The 22,580-nt window shown below is 38.2% G+C and overlaps 1 protein-coding gene across 11 annotated transcripts in view; it reads right to left on the bottom strand.

Annotated features, from left to right (window-relative positions):
* MPPED2 (metallophosphoesterase domain containing 2) overlaps positions 1 to 22,580 on the bottom strand; it is a 154,834-nt gene that overhangs the window by 66,534 nt on the left and 65,720 nt on the right. The window lies entirely within an intron of this gene.

The following is a 22,580-nucleotide window of genomic DNA, read 5'->3' as shown; positions in this document are numbered from 1 at the left end:
TATATTTCTGAGCTGTTTAGGTGCCCAGGCTGGCACCAAGATGCAGCCATGGCTGAGCCTCCATGATGTACTTCACAGTACAAATCTGAGTCCTGAGCCAGGCAGAATTCTAAGTACAGAATTTTAAATTTTTTCTCATCAGTTGTCTAAGAACCCCAGGATCAAACACACGATTTAAAGCCTACTGAGATCAGTGGGAAAATCCTATTGGCTTCAAGGAGCTTTGGATGAGACTCAGAGGACCAGAGTCAGAAAGTTTTCCAGGGCTGGAAAATGCACCTAGCGAGTTCTAGGCCAATTTTGTAGCTCAGCACCAAAATTTCTGGTCATCTTATTTTTTTTATCTCAACTTTTCAATCCCAAACTTTACTAATCAGACTTTTTTTTATTCAAAAATCTAATATTCAATAATCAATAATCAAATGTCTCTTTTCTGCTCTGCTTCTCTTCTCTATTTGGTACATTTGGGAATTTTATCACTGACAACAGAACTCATGATAAAATAGAGACCAATAACACTTTTAACTTCTTCTAGTGTTACACAAAGATATTTTAACTGCTGTTGAACTCAAGCTGTAGCAAATGGTGATTTCAAAGTGAACTTGGTACAGTCACTAAAATATTTCCTATAAATATTTTAGATGGTAATTCTATTCTTCCCAAAGAGAAAATGACTTCATTATCAGGGGCTTCTGCTCACAGTATTCATGGGAGCAGATATACTTTTTAGCATATTTAAAGAACTAAATTATGAAAAGCAGTTCACACAGGGTAATTATTTGATAGTTCATTATGATGAACAGTACATTTATTTATAATAGGTGCCATGTTTTATAGCATGATACCAAAATCAGATCCTACTTCATAGCTGTTAGAACTCTGGTTATTGAGAATTTTAGACTTTTTGTGCTGACAGGCACTGACTCCTAAGAGAATATTACATTTGACTTGAGGCTGTAGGAAAGATTTCTAAAATTGAATGATAAAATTGGGATTATGGGTGGGTAGTTTAAATAAAAGTGTGTAATATCACATAGCAAAAAACTTAGAGTTCAAGGTTTTAGACTACAGTATCATAGAGGTTTTAGAGTAGAGGCTGGTCCTTCTTCACTTTCTGCTTCATGGGCTTGGGTGGTTTTGTGTAATTAGATAAAAAATTCCACATTGTGGGCCACACGTGGTTAATTATTAAGTTTAAAGTAAAAATAAATTAGGTGCCATTTCCTAATTAAACAATTTATCCTTAAAAAAACTTTGCCATTCCCTGTGTTTTATAATCTCCCCTTTAACCTTGAAGCACGTGTTCACCAAAACCTCTACAGGCACAATGGCTTTCTTCAGCTGGAGAGCTCCAGGCACACAAGGCAAGGTTTGTGCAAGGTTTAAACTTCTGCTTGACTGCAAGATATATCAAAACAATCTCCCTGTTTGTCTTGGCATGGAGGGAACAACGTTCCTCTGTCTTCTCATCCCAGGTCTGACAGACACTTCCAGACACTGAGACTTCATCTCCCACAGAAAGAAGGAGAGCTCTGCCCAAGGATTTGAAGTGGATCAAGATTGAATTGAGGTGGCTATTGGCAAGACATTTACTGCAGAGTTATTGCAAAACACATTTCATTAATGACAATGATACTAAAGCATTGGAAATCCATAAAGGTGGAATCAGAAAGACAAAACGTTCACGGGAGTCCATGGAAATTAGCTCAGGACCCCACTTTGCTTACAAAGCAACACCTTCTTTAGAGTTAGTAAAATTTTACACAGAGGATTAGTGGCATACTACCTGTTATTTAAAATAGGTATTATTTAAAATCCCCATAAAAAATATAAGAGAGTAGATATGAATGGTGAAAATACAGCGAGGGAGAGGAAGGAGACCATATTTCCACAAACCCACAATTACTGACACTCATTCAGGGGAGCTGCTTTAACAAGTGACATTTTTCACACCACAATTTGCAGGATGGACTCATCCCCCTACTTTCAGCCACCCCACGCCTTATTTGAGAAATCAAGCACAGAGACCACAGTGTGCAGACTTCACCTGTTTTACCAGCAGCCTCTCCCCCTGCACAGCTCCCCAGCTCAGTGTGTCTGGCCAGGAGCAGCAGCACAGCAGGATCCTGTGCTCAGGGCCCTGTGCCTTGAAGGCAGCTGCTTGAAGGAAACACCATCCTGATGAAAAAAAAAAAAAAACCAGCTGCTGGGACAGAATACCAAAATGAGCAGTTCCTGCTCCCTCACAAAGTTTGCCCTTTCTTGTCAGCTTCTGCTGAAGTAAAAGTGACTTCACCTGAAATATAACCACCAGAGTGAGGTGAGAAGAAAGCGCAATATTATTAGGACCAAAGTGAAAGCTGTGATGTGAAAGCCACAACCCCCTCCACCCCCACTATTTATTCCAACCAGAATCACAGCTTTGCTCACATCGATATTCACCTTCTTGTCACTTGAAGAGAAAGTCAGACCAACTTTTAAATTAACTTACATACCACACCTCCAGAAGTGATTAATTCTTCTTGAAAGAAGAGTTAAGAACAGCAACAAAAGAAAAACCTAGATTACTGTAAATGGGCACAATTTCTTCCTGACCTAACCTCAGACAGAAAGATTTAATTGACCATGTTGTAAGGTCAGCTGCTACAAAATTCTGATTATCTAAGGTTTTCAGTGCACAATTCAGCATGATGCTTCTGTGACAAAATTGCAGAATTAACTAGACTGGAAAAGAACTTTGAGTTCATTGAGTCCAAGCTCTGACCTAACACCACCTTGTCACCCAGACCGTGGCACTGCGAAGAATTCCTCCGTAACGCCCAGCCTAAACTTCCCCTGGGGGAGCTCAAGTTGGGCTGAAAAACACAGGGCCCTTCCATGACAGAAACAAAAGAGGCAAAGGAGAAAATCTGTGGGAAATCAATCCCTGGGGAACAGAATCCATCAGCTCCAGCACCACCAGGAGCACTGGAGCTTCCCTGAAGGTGTCCCTGGTGTCAATCTCTGCTGGCTTTAGCCAGCACAGAGTTCCAGAAGCAGAGCAACACTGAATTCCAGCTTGCTGTGTGTGCTGAATTTCTGTTTGCAGTGAGTGGGATGCCTCATTATTATTTGTTGCCTGTTTTCATGGTGGAAGAACGCTGATGCCTCTTTTATCTCTAGCAAAAGGTCTCCAAAAATATTTCAGACTCTCCTGACTGGTTGCTTTCTTGCACAAATTATTTTAAATAAGTTTCCATGGAAAAGGGTATTTTGGAATGCACAATTGGAATGATTAACAGACAAAATTAAAAAAACATCAGGTGGGGCCCCATTTGAAATCTTCAGCATGTTTTTTGGTGCAACCTTCTCACATTGTGTAGCTAAACATAAACCCAAGTGTCACCAGCAGCTGCCACCCCTAGAACAAAAGGGGGACAAAAGACCCTACAGCAAGGAGAAGAGCAGCCTGACACGTGGCTTCTCTTGCAGCAGAAATGAAGATTCAAAACCAAAGGGTGGCAGCGAGGCAAACTCATATTTCTGATTTAATTCATGTGGATTTTTTGAGTTTTTACATAGCAAATTCTGGTTTGTATAAAGTACATTATTACTGGTTTGGACAGCTAATTGTTTTTAACGTATACCCTAAAGATGTAACCACCCACACAAAGTCTACACTAGAATAATACAATAAAATCATTAATATCCAAAAAAATAAGCAATATTTACTTGTTCCTAAAATTAAAGGTCAAGCTGCTTAACTGAAAGAAGTCTTTGAATAAACTCTTAGAATTACAGTTTGCTGGAAGAATTGCTACAGGATTCATTTCTGCTTTTCTAGAAAATAATACATTTTTTGGTTTAGTTCATAGAAGTAGTACATGCTAATGCTTGATTAAAATGAAAAGGAAAAATCCCCAAAAACCTGGGAATCAAACCAGGAAAAGTACCACCTACAATTTATGAATAAAAACTAAGTATAAAACACTATGTCCATTATCTCTGAAATCCTGAAAGACTAGCTTGACCAGGAACAATAGATTAGTTGAAAAAGCTGAGACCAAGGCAATATTTTGCCTTATAAGATAAAATTTGCTGTAATGAACTTTTCCCTTATGCATTCACAGTCCTAAGCTAGTTTCATTCTGGTAAGAGAATGCATTTTAAAACATTCTCTGTGTTAATTTATAAATTATTTCTAATAACTTGCATCAAAAGACAGCTGGAATTCATGAAAAAGATATTAAAAAGCATAATTCATCACTTTATAATAAGCAAATATTTAAGTATATGTACAAAAAGAAGAGCAAAAATATTAGTATGTATCATTTTTATGCTGCTACTTAAATAGTCAGCAGCATACTGTCCCAAGTTTAAAAAAATGACATTATTGCCAATTGTCACTCAATTTCCTTCACATAAATAATCACTTGCAGATTTAAGAAGTAAAATAGCAAAATGAGGTGGAAAAAAATTACAAAAAAATTACAAAAAATTACAAAATAAATTTTAAAAAATTAATTAATCAAAATAAAAATAAATAAATAAAATAATGAATTACATAACTTATAACCGATTTAATAAATTAAATAACTAAACTGAAGTTAAATAATAAATAAAATTAATTAATCAAAATAGAAATATAAAAATAAATAAAATAATTAATTAAATATCTACTAATCGATTGAAAAATTAAATAATTATTTAAATCGAGTTTAAATAATTAATAAATAAATAAAGTATTAAGTAATAAATTAAGATTTAATAAATTAAATAATAAAATAAATAATAAAATAAATAATAAGTACAATAAAATTATTAATTGAAATAAAATGAAATCATTAATTGAATGTATAATAATTGATCAAACAAATTAAATAAATAAATAATTGGAATTGAGTGAGATTAAATAATAAGTTAAATAATAAAGAAATAAAATTAATACATTAATAAATAAATAAGTAAAATTACATAGGTATATAATGATCTATTAAATAAATAAATTATTTAATTAGGTGAAATTAAATAATAAATAAATCATGAATAAAAATAAATCAATGAGAATTTTAAGAATGCAATAAATTACAAACAGAATTTAAAATAAATAAATAACAAAACATAAATGAGAATTTTAAGAATACAATAAATTACAAAATACATAAATAAAAGAAGTTAATTAATCAAAATAAATTACAAAAATCACTTGACTCAGCCCAGCCTGCAGAAAAGAGAGAACCCTTCCCCAAACAGAAGCCCTTGTTTCCATCTGCTCCCGAGGTTTTTCTCTGAGCAGTGCTGCCTGCTCTTCGTGCAGCTCCATCCCAGGCTGCCCTTCCCACTGCCCTCGCCCTGCACCTCAGCCCTGTTTATCCCCCTTATCAGCTCAGGAAGAAATTTGGGCAAAACTCTTCCTCTGGTTACTGATATCTCTGGGAACTGAAGCCATTAAGATATTTGTGAGCCCTACTGGTGCTATTTTAACTGTCTGTTGTTCAGGAAGGAACTGATAAAAATAGGATTACAATGCCCTCACAGATGAACCAGCAGGAGGCTTGATTGTGATTGATGCCTGAATAAAGATACAAGAACAGGCCCTACATTTCAACAGGGCTTTTGATAGAAGGTAAGAAGCAGTGTCAGTTTTCACTGCCTGGACTGCAGGACTCTTTGCTCAAATACCTGCTAAGTGCCTCTCCTTGGAGATTGTATCTTCTACCTTTAGTCTGGCTTTAAATAAAGAGCAGGAGGTGGTTATTAGGAGGTAGGAATGAATATTTGTATTATTTCGTGAGGCACAAAGGTGCATTTCTTCCCACAGGTGCTCACGTGTGGCCCACCCTCCATTCCTTTGAAGTCTCAATATCCTCCCCACAGATAATAAGTGCCAAGGTGGGTGTATGTTAAAAACACACAGCACCACAGCAGCAGTGTGGGGGAAAAAAATGGGCTGGAATTGGAGTTTGGGAATGCTGGGATTGTCCAACTCACCTGTGCCTTGGGAGAAGTTTTCAGCAGTGAGCCAGGCACAGGCTAAGCCCAGGACCAGTTTCTGCAGGAGCCCAGCTTAGCTGGGCTGGACAGCACAGGAGAGCACAGATTTCTGTGCCAGATGGCTCTCCCTGACCCCATCCCCTCTGCAGCCTCTCTGCATTCTTCCTTAATAAACCAATTCTTAATGAGTGATGTGTTTACCACCCAAAGCAGAAATTTCAGGAAGTAAACTCAGAGCACTGCAGTTTTTATTTATTAATCTTCCTCTTTTGGAGAAGAGGGCTTCAAGTGTCCTGAAATCACACGTTATCAGCTCCCACTTCAAGTAACACAGCTATCTATTCCACTTCAACAGTATCTCAAGAACGCCCCTTCTTATCCTGCAAAAACCAGACACCTCCTTAGCTCTGCAGTGCAAGGATCCAGACAAGAGCCCCTGCAAGTGCACAGACTTCCAAGGGCAAAAAAAACCTCCCTCTGGCTCCTCTGAAACCATTCAAGGAGGAAAGGCTTGAATTTGCTCAGGACCTGCTGGATCACCTGGCTAAAAATAGGTTAACAGCAATACTTGGCACTTTCCAGGTGTTTTCATGTGCTGAAATTCCTGTTTAAATGGCAGTCATATAACTGTTACTTGTTTTGTAGAGAGAGGAATTAAACAAAAAGCTGTGACTCCCCTTCCCTGCTCCCTCACCCACATTCTCAGCCTCCTGGCACCCACATGTTCCTCTTCACTGAAGGCACACTCACAGCAAGCACAGCAGTCTGCAAACAAATTTTAAAACTCAGTTCCACCCCTTGCTGCATTAATGTACATCACATTAAATCAGTCCAACCCCCTTGCCACGAGCAGGGACACCTTCAGCAGGTTGCTCAGGGCCCCATTCAAGCTGGCTTTGGGTATTTCCAGCAGCCTGTGCCAATGTTTCACTGCACTCCAAGGGCCATCGCTCACCATTGATCTCATCATTTTCTGTCAGCTGCTGCCCCTGGGTCTTTTATTTTAGCTTAACAGGTTTGGGTTTCTTCCTCTCACTGGTTCTTTGTGCTTTTCAATTCTCTTCAGATGTATTAGCCTGCATTTTTTTCACAAGGAATCCCCTTTTCTTACTTATCTCAGTGTTTCTAACCTCCTTTGGCATCATTTCTTCCCCCACTGTCATGTTTATAACACTTCTCACGATTCTGAAATCTATGAATTTAATTAATGCACTGTTTACCTCTTCTTCCAGATCATTAATAAAGATGTTAAATAAAACTGATCCTAATACCAATCCCTGCTGATGCAGGCCTTACTGAAGTACTAACTCTGTTCTGAAGCCACCATCCAACAAGACAGTAAATCCTGTTTTGGTGTACCTGGCACGAGAACTCAGTCAAGCCCCTGAACACCAAACCAAGGCACTGCAGCAAAGTATTGACCCAGTATAAACCTGGCCAGTCTAAAATTTGGAGCACACACTTCCTAACTGCACTCAGGAGAAGAAAGCAGAGACCCAGGTGACTGGGAGGAAGCTGTTAGTGGTTAATTTGGCAGAGCTCAGACTAAGACTGTGGAATTGAGATTAAGTCCTGTCCCAACCTACCCTCCTCTCCCCAGCTCCAGTGGTGTTTGAATGCTTCCAGTGGTGTTTGAATGTTTCCAGTGGGGCTTAAATGTTTCCAAAATCACTGTGTTTAAAGGTACTGAATGCAGCATCTCAGTGCTGGGGGAAAAGGGAGAAATCCTGGCTCCAAGTGCTCCTGAGCACAGTCCCACTGGGGCTTGACTCAGGCTGCAGAGCTGCCCAGCCCCAGCCAGCAGGGTTGACTATTAGGCCCAGTTTTAATGAATGAAGAAAAGCATTGAATTCTTTCTGAAGCTGTACTTCAGTGTAGTGAAGATGTTACTAATGGGAGCTCATATTCTGCTTATATGTTTCCTAGGTTTATTTTATTTTAAAAGAACTCCAATCTGCACCATGTTTGATGAGGAGCCTAAAGATTTCTTGTACCCTACAAAATGTTACTTTTCTAGCCTTCCTTGTGTCATTTCTTTTATACCAGGTTGCTCTGCTTTTGTGCTCCTCTAGAGCTCTGCACTAGCACAGACCTAAATCAGGCCTGTCAGCCAGATTTTAACACCTCTCCTTAGCCCAGATTTGGTGATTCAGTGGTGCTTTGCAGGGTGTGCCATTCCAGCCAAGGTGGGATAAATGAGTTTTCCACGATACAATTTGTAGAGTAAAAATGGGGATTTTGCACAGAGCTTTTAAAATCAAGCCAAACTTAGAAAGTGAAATCTCACAAGATTGGCTTCATTCAATGGCACAACTCCTTATTTCAGTTTGTACTGATGCACAATGATGTTGGGAAGGACAAATTTTTTTCCAATTAAAGTTTAAATACCTTTGAATTTAAAGGAAATCCAGATTCAGTGTGCTATTAAACAAATTCTACAGACCCCCAAGATGCACAGCAAGAAAGCACTCAAACCAACACTGAACTTAAACAAACAGGTAAATCTGAAAAATTTCAGAAGGATGAAAGTGCGCACTTAAAATTAAGACAAGAGTTTACTATTGCTTTTGCAAACACATAAAGATAAAATTTCAAAGAGACACATGTATACTTATACATAATTATTATATTTCTACTTCATTAATAATTTAATTTATAAATAATTTAATTCTATTATATTTAATTATATTTATAATTACATATAACTTGAATTTATATTATCTTATTTATATATATTTTTATATATATATATAATATGTATATGAAAACCACAAAATTATGACTGCAGCCAAACAAGCAGTAGACAATTCAAATTGTCACTACACAACTGAAATACTACCAGAACCATTCCATCCACAGTAGTTTTGTATTTAAAATCCAGCCCTGGAGAAGTAGTGAGGAGCATGGCACTGCTCAGCACACCCTGAATTACAGAGCAATGCTGAGAATCCTCTCCTAGTAAATCTAAATTGAGCCCAGAATAAAATGCTGGAGTAGCTGGGGTGGGGGGTGGGTGGGGGTGGAGGAGGTGTAATTGCTCTAAGAAAGCAGAATTAGAGCTACTCAGCTGCCAAGATCTCAAAACACTCCAAAACCACAGTTCAATTTCATCACATTTAATTTTTGTACATATATTAAATTCAGCCAAGTCAGTAGATTAAAATAATAGAGTAGATTCTATCAATCCAGACTTTGGCAGAAACGTGACACAATCTCCTTTCAAAAACCCTAAAACTGGCTTGCTTGTGAGGACTAGGACATGGCTGAATAGTGGCTAAAGGGCTATAAATAAATAGATTGCAGCAGCACAAGGGAGGTGCTAGGAGATTGCCACAGGGACTGGTATTAGGATCAGTTTTATTTAACATCTTTATTAATGATCTGGAAGAAGGGGTAAACAGTGCATTAATTAAATTCACAGATTTCAGAATCGTGAGAAGTGTTATAAACATGACAGTGGGGGAAGAAATGATGCCAAAGGAGGTTAGAAACACTGAGATAAGTAAGAAAAGGGGATTCCTTGTGAAAAAAATGCAGGCTAATACATCTGAAGAGAATTGAAAAGCACAAAGAACCAGTGAGAGGAAGAAACCCAAACCTGTTAAGCTAAAATAAAAGACCCAAGGGCAGCAGCTGACAGAAAATTATGCATGGGCTTGCAACATGAATGGGGAAAAGAATTAAATGACCTGGGCTACACACGTGGTTGTACCACCCCATCAGAGCCTGATGCAAGCTTGGACCTCCTGCAGAAGCAGAGGAAAAACACAGTCACCATCCTTCAGCAGGGTTCAAGCATCCAAGGATCCCCTCATCATTCAGCAGTGACAGAATCCTGCAGTTTGGGTCTAAGCCTTGTGGAAGTTTGGGGGGGGGGGGAGAAATAACAGCCCGGACAATCAATGAACCAAATACCCCAGAATATCAGGCACCTCACCAGAAATAACAAAGAGGAAAAGAGAGAAATCTGAAAGGATTATGAAGGCTGGGGGTATAAAATAAATGACACAAGGCTAGAAAAGTAACATCATGTAGAGTACAAGAAATCTTTAGGCTCCTCATCAAACATGGCTCAGTTTTATTCTTTAAAATAAAATAAACCTAGGAAACGTATAAGCAGAATATGAGCTCCCATTAGTAACATCTTCACTGCACTGAGGTACAGCCTCAAAAAGAATTAACTGAAACTGCTTTTCTTCATTCATTAAAGCTGGGCATAATATTCAAAAATACAGTGGAGGAGACAATCCTGCAAAAGCAGGATGATTTAATAGGTCTTCTCCATCTCTGACTTCCATGATTCCTTAAGAGACAAGAAGCAGAGAAACAACCCTCTGCAAAATTAAATCACTGGGATTCAACTGGAGAATGAAAATTAAATCACAGCAAAGTATTTTCTTCTCTATAAGCATTAGCATTAATCACATGCAAAAGTAAAATATTAGTTAATTTGATTCCCTATGCCTTCCAGACTCTGGTCAAAATGAATCAATGCAGGAAGACTGATTGCTCTGATAACTGGAGAAATGGTAAGGAGGGAGGAAAAAAAGGAGCAAGGAGGGGGAAAAAAAAAAGTAGAAATAGCTGGTGAAAATGAAATTACCAAAGGGAATTTGACTACAGAAAACCATGTTAGAGCACACCCAAATTCCAGCTCCACCCCCCAGCAAAGACTGGCTAGGAGTTCACAAGGCATAGCTCGTTTGGGTATCCCTTCTCCTGCCCTGCTGTGGAAAAAAGTGGTTTGGGCACCCCTTCTCCTGCCTGCTGTGAAAATCTCATTGGGGAGCCTCTTCTCCTGCACTGCTGTGGAAAATGTGGTTTAGGAACCCTTTCTCCTGCTCTGCTGTGAAAAAACCTGGTTTAGGAACCCCTTCACCTTCCCTGCTGTGACAAAAAATGGTTTGGGAGCCCCTTCTCCTTGCCCTGCTGTGAAAAATCTCCTTTGGGAACTCTTCCTTCCCTGCTGGGAAAAAATCTGCTTTGGGAGCCCTTCTCCTGCCCTGCTGTGAAAAATCTCCTTTGGGAACCCCTTCTCCTGCCCTGCTGGGGAAAATCTCCTTTGGGAAACTCTTCTCCTGCCATGCTCTGAAAAACTGGTTAAGGAGCCCCTTCTCCTGCCCTGCTGCAAGAAATCTGGTTTGAGAACACCTTCTCCTGCTCTGAAAAAATGGTTTGGGAGCCCCTTCTCCTGCCCTGCTCTGAAAAACTGGTTGAGTACCCTTCTCCTGCCCTGTTGTGAAAAGTCTCCTTAGGGAACTCTTTTCCTGCCCTGCTGTGAAAAAAGGTGGTCTGGGAGCTCCTTCTCCGGCCCTGGTGTGGAAAAAAGTGGTTTGGGACCCTTCCCCTGCCCCGCTGTGACAATCTCCTTTGGGAATCCCTTCTCCTGCTGTGGAAATCTGGTTTGGGAATCCCTTCTCCTGCCCTGCTGTGACAGTCTCCTTTGGGAACTTCATTGAGCTGGCTAAGGGGTATGTCATCAACATCACAAAAACTTAAAAAAAAAATAAAAATAAATGAATAAAGCCAAAGGAACAAAATAGAAAAAAAGAACTAGTGATCTGGTTTGTTTCTTATGGTACATTTTAAAATATGTGCTTTCCTCCTAAAGGCAAGAAACACTGCATTTAATTAGAAGAATAAATCATTCCATTTTTATAGTTAGCAGTTTCTTCTACAATGAAGCTAGATTAGTTTCTCACTACACATGCTGTTTATTGTTCAAGTTTTATGGTAAGTTCTAATAATTCAAGTGTTACAAACAGTTCAGTTTGAGGTTGTTTTTGGGGGGTTTTTTGGTATTAAAACAGCTCTCAGACTATTCTTTTGTTACATATATACATATACATATATATATATATCTATATATATATATATAAGCAAAACTTGTTATATATACAAAATTTTATATATATAATACAATAGATATATTTTTATCTAGAAATAAATCTATTTTTAAAGATATATATATTTCACAAAAAATCTCTCTGGCTTTCTACCTATTGCAGAGAAATACACATTCTCTTAAATAACACGCTGAATGTAATGGGGATAGACTTGTTCCTTAAATTCTACCAAGAGTTTAAAACTTAGTCCCACCTGTGAGCAAAGTCTGAATTTTAATCCTGACACTTATAACTGGGCAGGTTCTTCACATCCAAAACACAGGTAAAGCAGTGGCTCTGCTGTGACAGGACCTGTCCTGCAACACGTAGCCACAAATGTCACTTATTTGTGTCATTTTCTGGAGGACTGCAATTATTTCCCTCTGTTTTCCCCCTCCTGCAGCCCCACAATCAAGATGTAAACACAAAGAAAGTGCAGCAGACACCTCCCTGATTTCAGTGCCATTTGAGACAGGCCCAGCAGCTCTGTGCTCTGGGCTGATGAGGAAAGCACATCAAGCACTTGCAGCAGAACATCCAAGCAGACCTGTTTTGCAGGCTGATTAATAGAAACAACCTCTGAGGACTAATCGCAAGTCAAGCCCTGTTTTGTAGATTAATAGGACAAAAGCACAAGAGAATAGGGAAGGTTACAGGACTGGAATATAAATAAGAAAAGGTGTACATTCTAGGCAGATTGACTGCTAGTAATTATCAGCACATCCTTACAGCGAGGTCTTGCTGCCATGTGCTAGAACAGCTCATTTCCAGATGAACCACCAGTCTGTGCATGTCCCCAAATATATATCTATATCTGTCTATATATAATCTATATCTATATATATCTATGCTAATAATAATATTATACAATTATAAAATATATAATAAATATATATCAAATATATAGATATGAAAATATATTAAATATATCTATATATGCATATAATATATAGTATTGATTTTATGTAATTATATATAATTATATAAAATTATTAAATATTTTAATAAGTATATAAAATTTATATTAAATATAATATAACATAACATAACCTAATATAATATGAAACATGCATAATATATATTGTTACTATGTATTAAATATATAATTAATAATTTATACATAATGAATATATATTAGATACATAATTAACAATTTTATATATACATTATAGTATGTCCCCAAATATACACATACATATATACATATACACATATATGCATACATACATATACATACACATATATACATACATACACACACACACACACATATATATATATATATATATGTTCTGTCCCCAAAATCCACAAAACAATGACAAAATAGGTGTTTGTTTGGTTTGTTTCTCTTCCTCTCACTCTTTCAGGTCACTTGGATTTCTAGGCTGATATTAGGTGAATAAAGTGGGTAGCAACTACACTTTTCAGCTGTGCATCTGTGGGTCAGAAATTCAGTCCTGGCACGTGAGTAACTGTTCCACAACCCCTGCAATATGGGAGCAGATGCTGCAGCCCAGCAGAGATGCCCCATACCCCATCTGGCCCTGCAAGGGGCTGTGCAGAGTGATCCATACTTGGTTTACTCTGTCATTTTCCATTTTCTGTCCCAAATGTTTCACCTCTGTACATGCAGCAATGTCAGCTCTTAAACCCTATAAATCCAGGAGTTTATAAAAAAAGATTTGCAGGTTAGGCAGTGGAAGACAATATTCCTTAAAATGGCACTTTGCAGGTTTCTCAAAAAACATGAAACTTATGTTATGTTCATAAACAGAAGAAAGAGCCAAGCTTGCTAAAACTGAAAAACCAAATTCAGGGAGCCATAACTGAGATTACAGTGTTTTAGGGCACCCCATGTTAAAAATGGGAACACTTAGAGCTTTCAGACTAACAACTCAGGTTGCCTTTCTCCTTTTTCTTGCAGTGCAGGCCATGGGAAGTGTCCCAAGCAGCCCAGATGGAACACCAAGGGAAGTGTTAAAGAGAACACCTTTCTTGAAATTTATTACATTCCCAGTTTTGAAAACAAGATGCATTAAAATCTGTGCCAGGAAAAGGAGACTGAAAGACAGCCTTCCCTTGCTTTATGTAAAATTGGAAGTGATACACAACTATAAATAACAACAAACCTGACTCAAGAGATTAATACAGTTAGCAGCTGCAAATATCAGCTTTTGTCAGTGATTCACACTGATCACACACTGATTCACATATGCACAAAAAACAACTGGCTTTCTGAAGGACCAGACCCCACAGCCTTCCTGCACGCTCTACCCATCCTACAAATGCTGCTGAAGGAGCAAACCTGGAGGTGAGAGTTCTCCAGAAGCAGAGGACAGGCAGGCTGGCAGATCTGACACACAAAACTCAAGTGCTTGCACTACTTGCAAAATGAACACGATGGCAGAGGTGTCAGATGATTTCAAATCACCACGAGATCACTTCCTGGAAAGCATTATTCCCTTTGTCCTAGTGGCTGTGTTAGAAATGTCAGCAATCCTCACATTTTACAGGTACACCATAATCCAGACCAGCAGCTAAACCTTGTAGGGGTGGTTATAAATACCCAATGAAATCTCATTGATTTTCAACTGAATCCATGAGTGTTGACCACTTCTGAAATGAGGTGCCAGATCTATTCTACTGAACAGATTCTCATGAAAATCTGATGAATGCAGTTGTCACTCTTGATCTTTATGTCTATGCTCAGATTCACAATCAGTGGTCTCTTATTTAAAGTGCATGTGCAATTTTTGCTTTATTTCATAGCTTCTGAGAATTACTCTAAGCATTTTATGCACGTCAGGGTAAAGTTAGCATTGTGATCAATAAGTATTAGATAAATATGACCCCAAATCATCTGAAAGACAGTCATGAGAAATGTTACCCTTCACTGGGAGCTAACAAAATCTAGTCACTTACTTTTGGATTTACAAAAATAAAAAATAATTGCCTTTCCATTTCTATTGCATTTTACCCCCATCACATCACGTGAGCTTTGTTGTCAACTCTACCTGCAATGTAAATTCTCCCACATTTCTCCTGTTTGTCCTGAATAGATGAACTGTGAAACAAACCACTTGTAGATTGCATCTGTTTCCCATACCCAACCACCTTCCTCCCTGTCACCTCCTCCATCCTAATTTCATTCATTTCACTCCCCAGGAAGTCAGGCTTCATCACATGGAGTGCTTGCTCCAGCAGGCAAACACTGCAAATATCAAACACCATCCCCCCACTTTCCTTAGCTTTTCTATCTGAGCTGACATCACGTGGTATGGAATATTCCTGTGGTCAGTGTCTCACTGTGTTCCTCTCCAAAATCTTGCCCAGCCTCCTGATGGAGGGGAGGGGTGTTGGAGAAAGCAGTGCTGATGCTGTAGCCAAACACAGGCGTGTTGTTAGCACCCTTGCAGCCCCCAGGGCAGAGCAGAGCACTGGTATGGTGCTGTGAGGAACAAGCTCCAGCTCAGCCAGACCCAGCACATCCTCCAACAGGCTTCTCTGCCTGCCACTCAGAGCATACACCTGCTCCCTAATTCTTCTTGCTCAGGGCATAGGGGAAATGAAGCAATGAAAGTAATGAGGCTTGAAGAGCACCACGCAATGCAAAATCCATCCTGGTGTCAGCTTGTCAGAGCTGCAGCCCCTCTCCTACTTCTCCACTCTCTGGCCATGAAGGTGGCTGTCCTAGAGAGAGGTAATTTTCCAGTTAACCTGAACAGCATGGTGTTCCCAGCTTTGTCTGTCTTCCCTTCTGTACCAGACCACCACAAAGAGGTGTGGGGCATGTGCAGGTGAGAGGAAATGGAAAAGCAGGAGTCCTGAAGTGCAGGAGAATTTCTTCAAGCAAGTATCAACACACTGCAAGGAGTCCTGCCCTGTACAGAACAGCCTGTCTCCAGATTTGCCTTAACAACTCCTCTTTCCCAGCTCCCATTCTTTAAGGGGCTTCAAATCCCTTCCCAAGACAAAGCCTGGTGCTCCTGAGTTAAAAATGCCAGGAGTTTTGCAGCATTCTGTTTCCTTCTCTTGGTAACTCCTGGCTGGGGGTGAATACTTTCAGCCTGCTCCTTGCACACAGATGCCACAATGACCACTGTGTTATCCAGTGCTCAGCTAAAGGAAAGCAAACTGCTTGATTTTGGCAACTAAAAACACACCAACCAAAGCAAAACTACAAGTACAAGCACAACTTGTCTATCAAAATGTCCTTCTTGTTGAGCAAACCATACTTCAACCTACAAATGGGGAGAGCGCCATGAATAATGAGCACCCCAGCACCACAGCTCATCCTGGCTCCTTTTGCCTCTCTGTTTTTTGCCTGAACTCCAGGGAAATGGAGCAAGAATTAGAGACTCAGAGCAGATTTCCACAATCATTTGTCTGTACTGCTGTGGAAGAATTAAAATCCCTGTTTCCACACCAGGAATGATTTAGGAGAACTACCATTTTATATCTGGTTTAACTGGCTAAAATTCCACTCACAAATAGGCACAATTTATTTGTTAACACTACTAAAAAATACTCTAAAGTTCTTATTCCTGCTGAAGTCAAGCTTGAAGAAAAGATCAAGACTTCATGATCTGCCCCAGTGCCAGGATGCAGAGCTGTCCAAAGAATTAAATAGGGCAGGTTTGTGCCACAGGATTAAAAATTACTTATGAGCGAGTGTATTTAAAATGCCAAACATCCCACTCTTTATTAAAAAGAAAAAAAAAAAAAAAAAAAAGGAAGAAAAAAAGAAAGAAAGCTTTTAAAAGTAAACAGGACAATTTTTTTACTTGAAAGTGAATCTGATATCAAGGAGTCAAGGAGACCAAAGAAAAATCAGCCACATTCCCAACAAGGCAAAAAATGTAAACAAACCTCTGCAATTCTAGACCAGGGGGAATTCATTCTTCCATTCTAAACTGAGAGACCTGGAGGAGAAATGCCAAGAAAAACGAAACAGAAGCCTGCACCTTTAAACACAGCCATGCTGCAGTGGTGCTGTGTTTGTTTAACATACAGACAGGAGACTTCAGTCTTTGCCAATAATTCTCTCAGTTGCTGACTTCTACTGCATAAACACCAGAATTCCTGAAAAACTGGTGCAACACGCACAGCCTTGTCCAGGCTCCCCTGGTTTCCTCACCACTAAACAGCAAAGAAGAACTTTATTGCTGAATAGCCCAATTTCTATCCCTCCTTTTTTTTAGACAGGAGCTAATTGCCAGCTAAGACCATGAAAATAAAAGAAATGAGATCCATTCCAACCCATCAGTGTATCTGAATCCCATCATGTGAGTTGCCAATTGGTTTTCCAGTCCTCACGCTCAATATCTGCTGTTAATTTGCTTGCTATTTCAAGAACTTGAAGACTGTCAGCAAAACCCATGATGCATTACAAAACTTATAATTGGAAAGGAAAAAAAAAACCTCTGACACCTCTCTGACAGGATAAACAGAGAGTCTGAAAACACTGATCAGAACAAGGCAGAAGTAACTAACTTGGAGCTGCTTGTACTAAAATATCATTGCAAATGAAGCAGAGAAAGAAACAGAGTCAGAGAAATCATTTTTAACTGATGTAAAATCATTCGATGAAACCCCTGATTTTACACTGGGCTAAAAAGAAAAGATTGCACAAAACATTATTTCTGAAGGAGATGGCTGAACCTGCCTCTGCTTTCTTAAGGTTGCATTATCTATGCCAATTAAAACTTTGCCTCTGAAAAAAGAGTTCAGGCACTTCCTCTGGAGTTACTAAAAAAAGCAAATGAAAGCCTTGGCTGCGCAGACGTGAGTGATAGTGAGCCGTTTGTTCCTGACCTCTGGATCACCCTCCAGATCAAATTCTTGGACACAGGAAAAACCCACTAGGATTCATTAAAAGCAAGTGGGAGGCCAGCTTTGTGCTTCTGTTCTTGAGACCTGAACCAGCTCCAGCCTGACAAACGTGCAGGATATTGCTGAACAATGCTGCTGTCCTGCAGGGGGGGAGAGCTTCACTCCCACCTGCGTTCTGGGGGAACTCATGTTCATCACAGCAATGCAAATCACTGATTTCAGGCATTATTTAAATAATTGATTGCCATCTTTTACCTTTGTTGTGCTTTTCAGCTATCCACATAAAGCTGATTCTGGTAACCATTGGCATCCATGGATTAATACTGAATTAGCTTTTACACTACACATTTCTTCCTTCAAAAAAGATACATCTATCTCCAGCTATCTAAACAAATATATAGGCTGAAAATCTATATACTATATTTTTATTTATATATATATATATATATATATATATATATATATATATATATATATATATATATAAAAACATATACATTCTATATATTATATTGTACATATTTCTTTATATAGTTATATATATTTACACTACACATTTCTTCCTTCAAAAAGATACTTCTATCTCCAGTTATCTAAACAAATATATAGGCTGAAAGTCTCTATATAATTATTGTTTATATTATATATATATTTATATATTATATATATTATATTGCAGATATTTATTTATATATTATATATTTACACTGCATATTTCTTCCTTCAAAATGATACATATCAGTTATCTAAACAAATATATAGGCTGAAAGTCTATATAAGTATTTTATATATGTATATATATATATAATATCTATATTATACATATTATATTGTAAATATTTATTTCTGTATTTACATATTTATATATATTTACACTACACATTTCTTCCTTCAAAAAGATACCTATATCTCCAGTTATCTAAACAAACATAAAGACTAAAAGTCTATATATGTATTATTTATATATTTTAATATGTATATGTAGAATATACATATTAATATATATTCCATTGTAGATATATATTTATATATTTATATGTATTTACACTGCACATTTCTTCCTTCAGAAAGATACTTCTATCTCCAGTTATCTAAACAAATATACAGGCTGAAAGTCTAGAATTTTAATATATATTTATATATGTATAAATATAAATATGTATATATTTTTAATATCTTTTAATATTATATATATATATATATAAATATAAATACTGTGTATATTTTAATATATATTTATATATTTACACTACACATTTCTTCCTTCAAAAAGATATATGTATCTCCAGTTATCTAAACAAATATATAGGCTGAAAGTCCCAGACCTGCAGTTTTACTTCTCACTCTGTGAGTAAAATTTGCTCACATATTGTCATAGCTGAAAATGATGTCAAGGATTGGTTTGTTAGATTATTTTGCACTTTCACCTTTTGACTTTTCTGTGAAATTCTTATGCAGAACAGAATTTAAAATCCATAAATAAACCTATTGCCTCCTTCTTCATCAAGGTAAGAATCATGAATTCCAATGCACACAAAGTAATGTACATCAGAACACTTTTTTCTTTTCAACTACTTTTCTCTTTCAAACAGGCAAAAAGCTACAAAAGTTATAGAGCTGATCAGCAGAATGAAATAAAACAGTGAAAAATATTCTCCCTGAACAATTGTTTCTGTCAGAATGTGGTTTAAACAAATTCTGTCTCCAGTTAACTGCAGTTCTCTGGTGGTTTGAGTGCTTTTAAAGCTTCATTAGAAAACACACACTGAGAGAATATTTGTATCCAAATGTCTACAGCACACTGTGGTAAATTCAGCCCTCAGCACGGATGAACAATCTCAAATGTAATTTTAAAAAAACAACACGTATTTTAAAATAACATTTGAATATAAGTAAAACTTACACTAATTCACTTATGCATATTCAGCACCCAAAGCTGCAGTAAAAACAGACTGTGTCTCCTTACCCTTTCACAGCATGAGTTATGCTCATGTTTGCTTCACAGAGGGAGTTTGAAGATTTAAAAATTCATAAATCCATCACTAGTTTTATTTTCCATCCTGTTTAATAGCACACCTCAATCTCGAATTTCCCAAGGAGGAAACGTTTTCACTGGAACCTTACAGAATTTTTCACTGCATAAACTATCAATTATTTTCCCAGCAAACAAGCCAGGTTCATAGGGCAAAGACAGAAGGAAGAGAAAGGAGGGGAATGTTTTTGTGGATTGTTATCTATAGACCAAATGGAAAATCTTCAGCCATTTTGTTCCTTCAAGGTACATCAAAGAATCTCCTATTTAAGGTGTGAAAATGTCACTTACATTCTTCACCTCAGAAAATGAGCAGAGCTCTGAATGTGATTTATGTCCCACCCTTGCACTTTTCTCTTTTAGGAGCTGAGACTCTTCTTTTCAACTTCCCTCCAGCTAATGCCATTTAATGCTCTCAGAACTATCAGGCTAAATTCAAATTTTCTGCTCCTCAGAGGCTGTTGTTATGCACCACGGCACATTCCAATTGCAAACACACACCAATGCTCCCATGTATTGTAAGTTATTTTTTTACTCACAAATCCTGCTAAATTGTAAGTTAGGAGGCACTACTGGAATTCTCTTAGGTCTTTAGAAAGCTTTTAGATGTACCCTGAGTAATAGCATGCAATGAATATGAACTGATATTTCCTCTCTGTATTTACACTGAGTTGGCAATTTACATTTTCTAGATAGATGAATTATAGCCAACCTTCCCAGTACTCTGGCAATTACTTCTTAGAAACCCCTGACAGGCTCAAACCTCCAGAATCACATCTGTTATTCTTGGTTTGATCCCTCTTTTTAAAATTAAAACCAGTAGCTTTATCAGCAAATGAGAAAATGTTTTTTCCTCCCCTCTGGAAATACTTACAAAACTGCACATAAATTGAACATGCCAACTTATCTCTTGTTAGGGTTGGCACATCTTCTGGGTTAATGACCAGTGCCCCATTTCTGTGACAGAATTAATTGGGGTAAGGAGGCTGTAAATACACACAAAACCCCACCATTTCTCCTCCTTTGGGGTAATCTGAAGATTTATAGGAATAGAGCAAGATGTGATCGGAGGGGAGAGAGAGCATAAAAATTTAAGAAGTGGTGAAATGCTTGTTTGATCATTCTGTCTCAGTTTCCAGGCACAGAACAAAATCAGAGCAGATTTTACTAATGTTCTGGTTCAGGGCAAATTTGTCAGCCTAGGACAACTAATATCTGATGGGACTTTTCCTTCCTCTGAAAGACTGGCTAAAACACACACCAAAAAAAATAGTAAATGTTCACATTTTCTAAAAACTGTCATTATTAAAATTTAAAAAAAGAGAAATGCACGGACAATACCACATTTCTGCTTTCAACACAGACTGGCTGATTGGTCTAAAAAGCTGAATTGAAAATGGTAGCCTCAACTCCACACCAACAGCTGCTCAAGACATGATTTGATAACGATTTTTGGCAGCTAAACACAAATGAAGACCAGGAGAGAGAAGTCCTCACTTGGCTTGAGCTCAGTGTCAATTTCTAATAATCTAGCTTCCTTTATCATGCATCACTAATGGGAAAAATCCATCTATCAATGGATGATAGGAAAGATTAATTCAGGTTTTTCTTCCATGACTAGGTCAGGAGACACATGCCATTCACTTTTTACAGCTGAGACAACTCAGGGCCTTGATGTGATGTCCCTTAATATTGCAGAGCAAACATTCTAAATCCATGTGCACACCTGCAAATTGAAAGAACTTCTAAATGCAGCTGGAGACAAAAGGATGACAGATTTCCATTACAGATTTGGGAAGGGAAAGAGAAGAAAAAGGAACATGATGAGTTGCCAGCACGTATAAATGTAAAGGTGCATCACACAGTTCTCTCCTCTGTTCTCCAGGTCTCTCCAGCAGTGCTGCAGGAAGCTGAGTTCATTAAATCTGATCCAAATAAATCTGGAAATATGCCTGCACTCCCTAATCATGGGAGAGGCCCTCCAAGTGTGATGCACACACACCAAAGCAGCTGAACACAACCCCAACCTCAGCAGCACATCTTGCTCAGCTCCTCACCCTGCAGCAAGCCTCAGACCCACCTCACTATCCAAGGCCTTCTGTGCTGCTATTACAAAAAAATTACTTTGAAATGTCTCCAGGAGATGATTCCTAACCTGAATTAAGGCCATCTTTCCCAATTTGCTGATATTGCAAGGATTTAGAGCATTACTCTTTTTTTAGCTAAGCAATGTCAGGCTGATTTAAACTAGTAGCTAAAGGCTATAACTTAAATGAAAAGATTAGCAGCTCAAGTCAAGAATGTGAGATACAGAGCTAGATCACAGCTTTCCAGCCAGCACTGATGCACACAACAGGACCAGGAGAAAGCACTGTCAGAAGCATCAGTGTGTGTGGTGCCACACCAGCCACCAAGGTCTGCAGGCCAAGGCAACCAGGATGAGCTGAAGGGGAAAATTTCTACTGCATGTACAGGTTTGTCCCATTTCCTGGTTCAACCCCTCTCCTGCTTTCACCTTTAAAGCAAGCCTGACATCAAAAATAAGTTATAAGCTCATAACAAGCCCTTCTTATAGGTGTGCATAAATTAGCATCTCGGTGCTTCTGCTGACAATTGAGAATTCCAAGCAACAGAGTGATTATCACCATCACTCAAGTTCAGGTCTCTGGTACAGCCTCAGAGGACTGTGGCTGTTCTTAGCATGAGAATTTAGAACAAGTGCTACCCAAGGCTCCAGAGAAAGATGTCAGGCATCACAATTAAATGACATGTAGAAAAAACAAGGCAGGATCTCCTCAGCACAAAACTGGGCAGCAATCTTTCCTGCGTGACATGCTTGACACATGGGTGGAATGAGA

The sequence above is a fragment of the Haemorhous mexicanus genome, chromosome 6 (genome assembly GCF_027477595.1).
Source record: "Haemorhous mexicanus isolate bHaeMex1 chromosome 6, bHaeMex1.pri, whole genome shotgun sequence".
In the NCBI taxonomy this organism is placed as follows: Eukaryota; Metazoa; Chordata; class Aves; order Passeriformes; family Fringillidae; genus Haemorhous; species Haemorhous mexicanus.
This window is presented reverse-complemented; position numbering and strand designations above follow the sequence as displayed.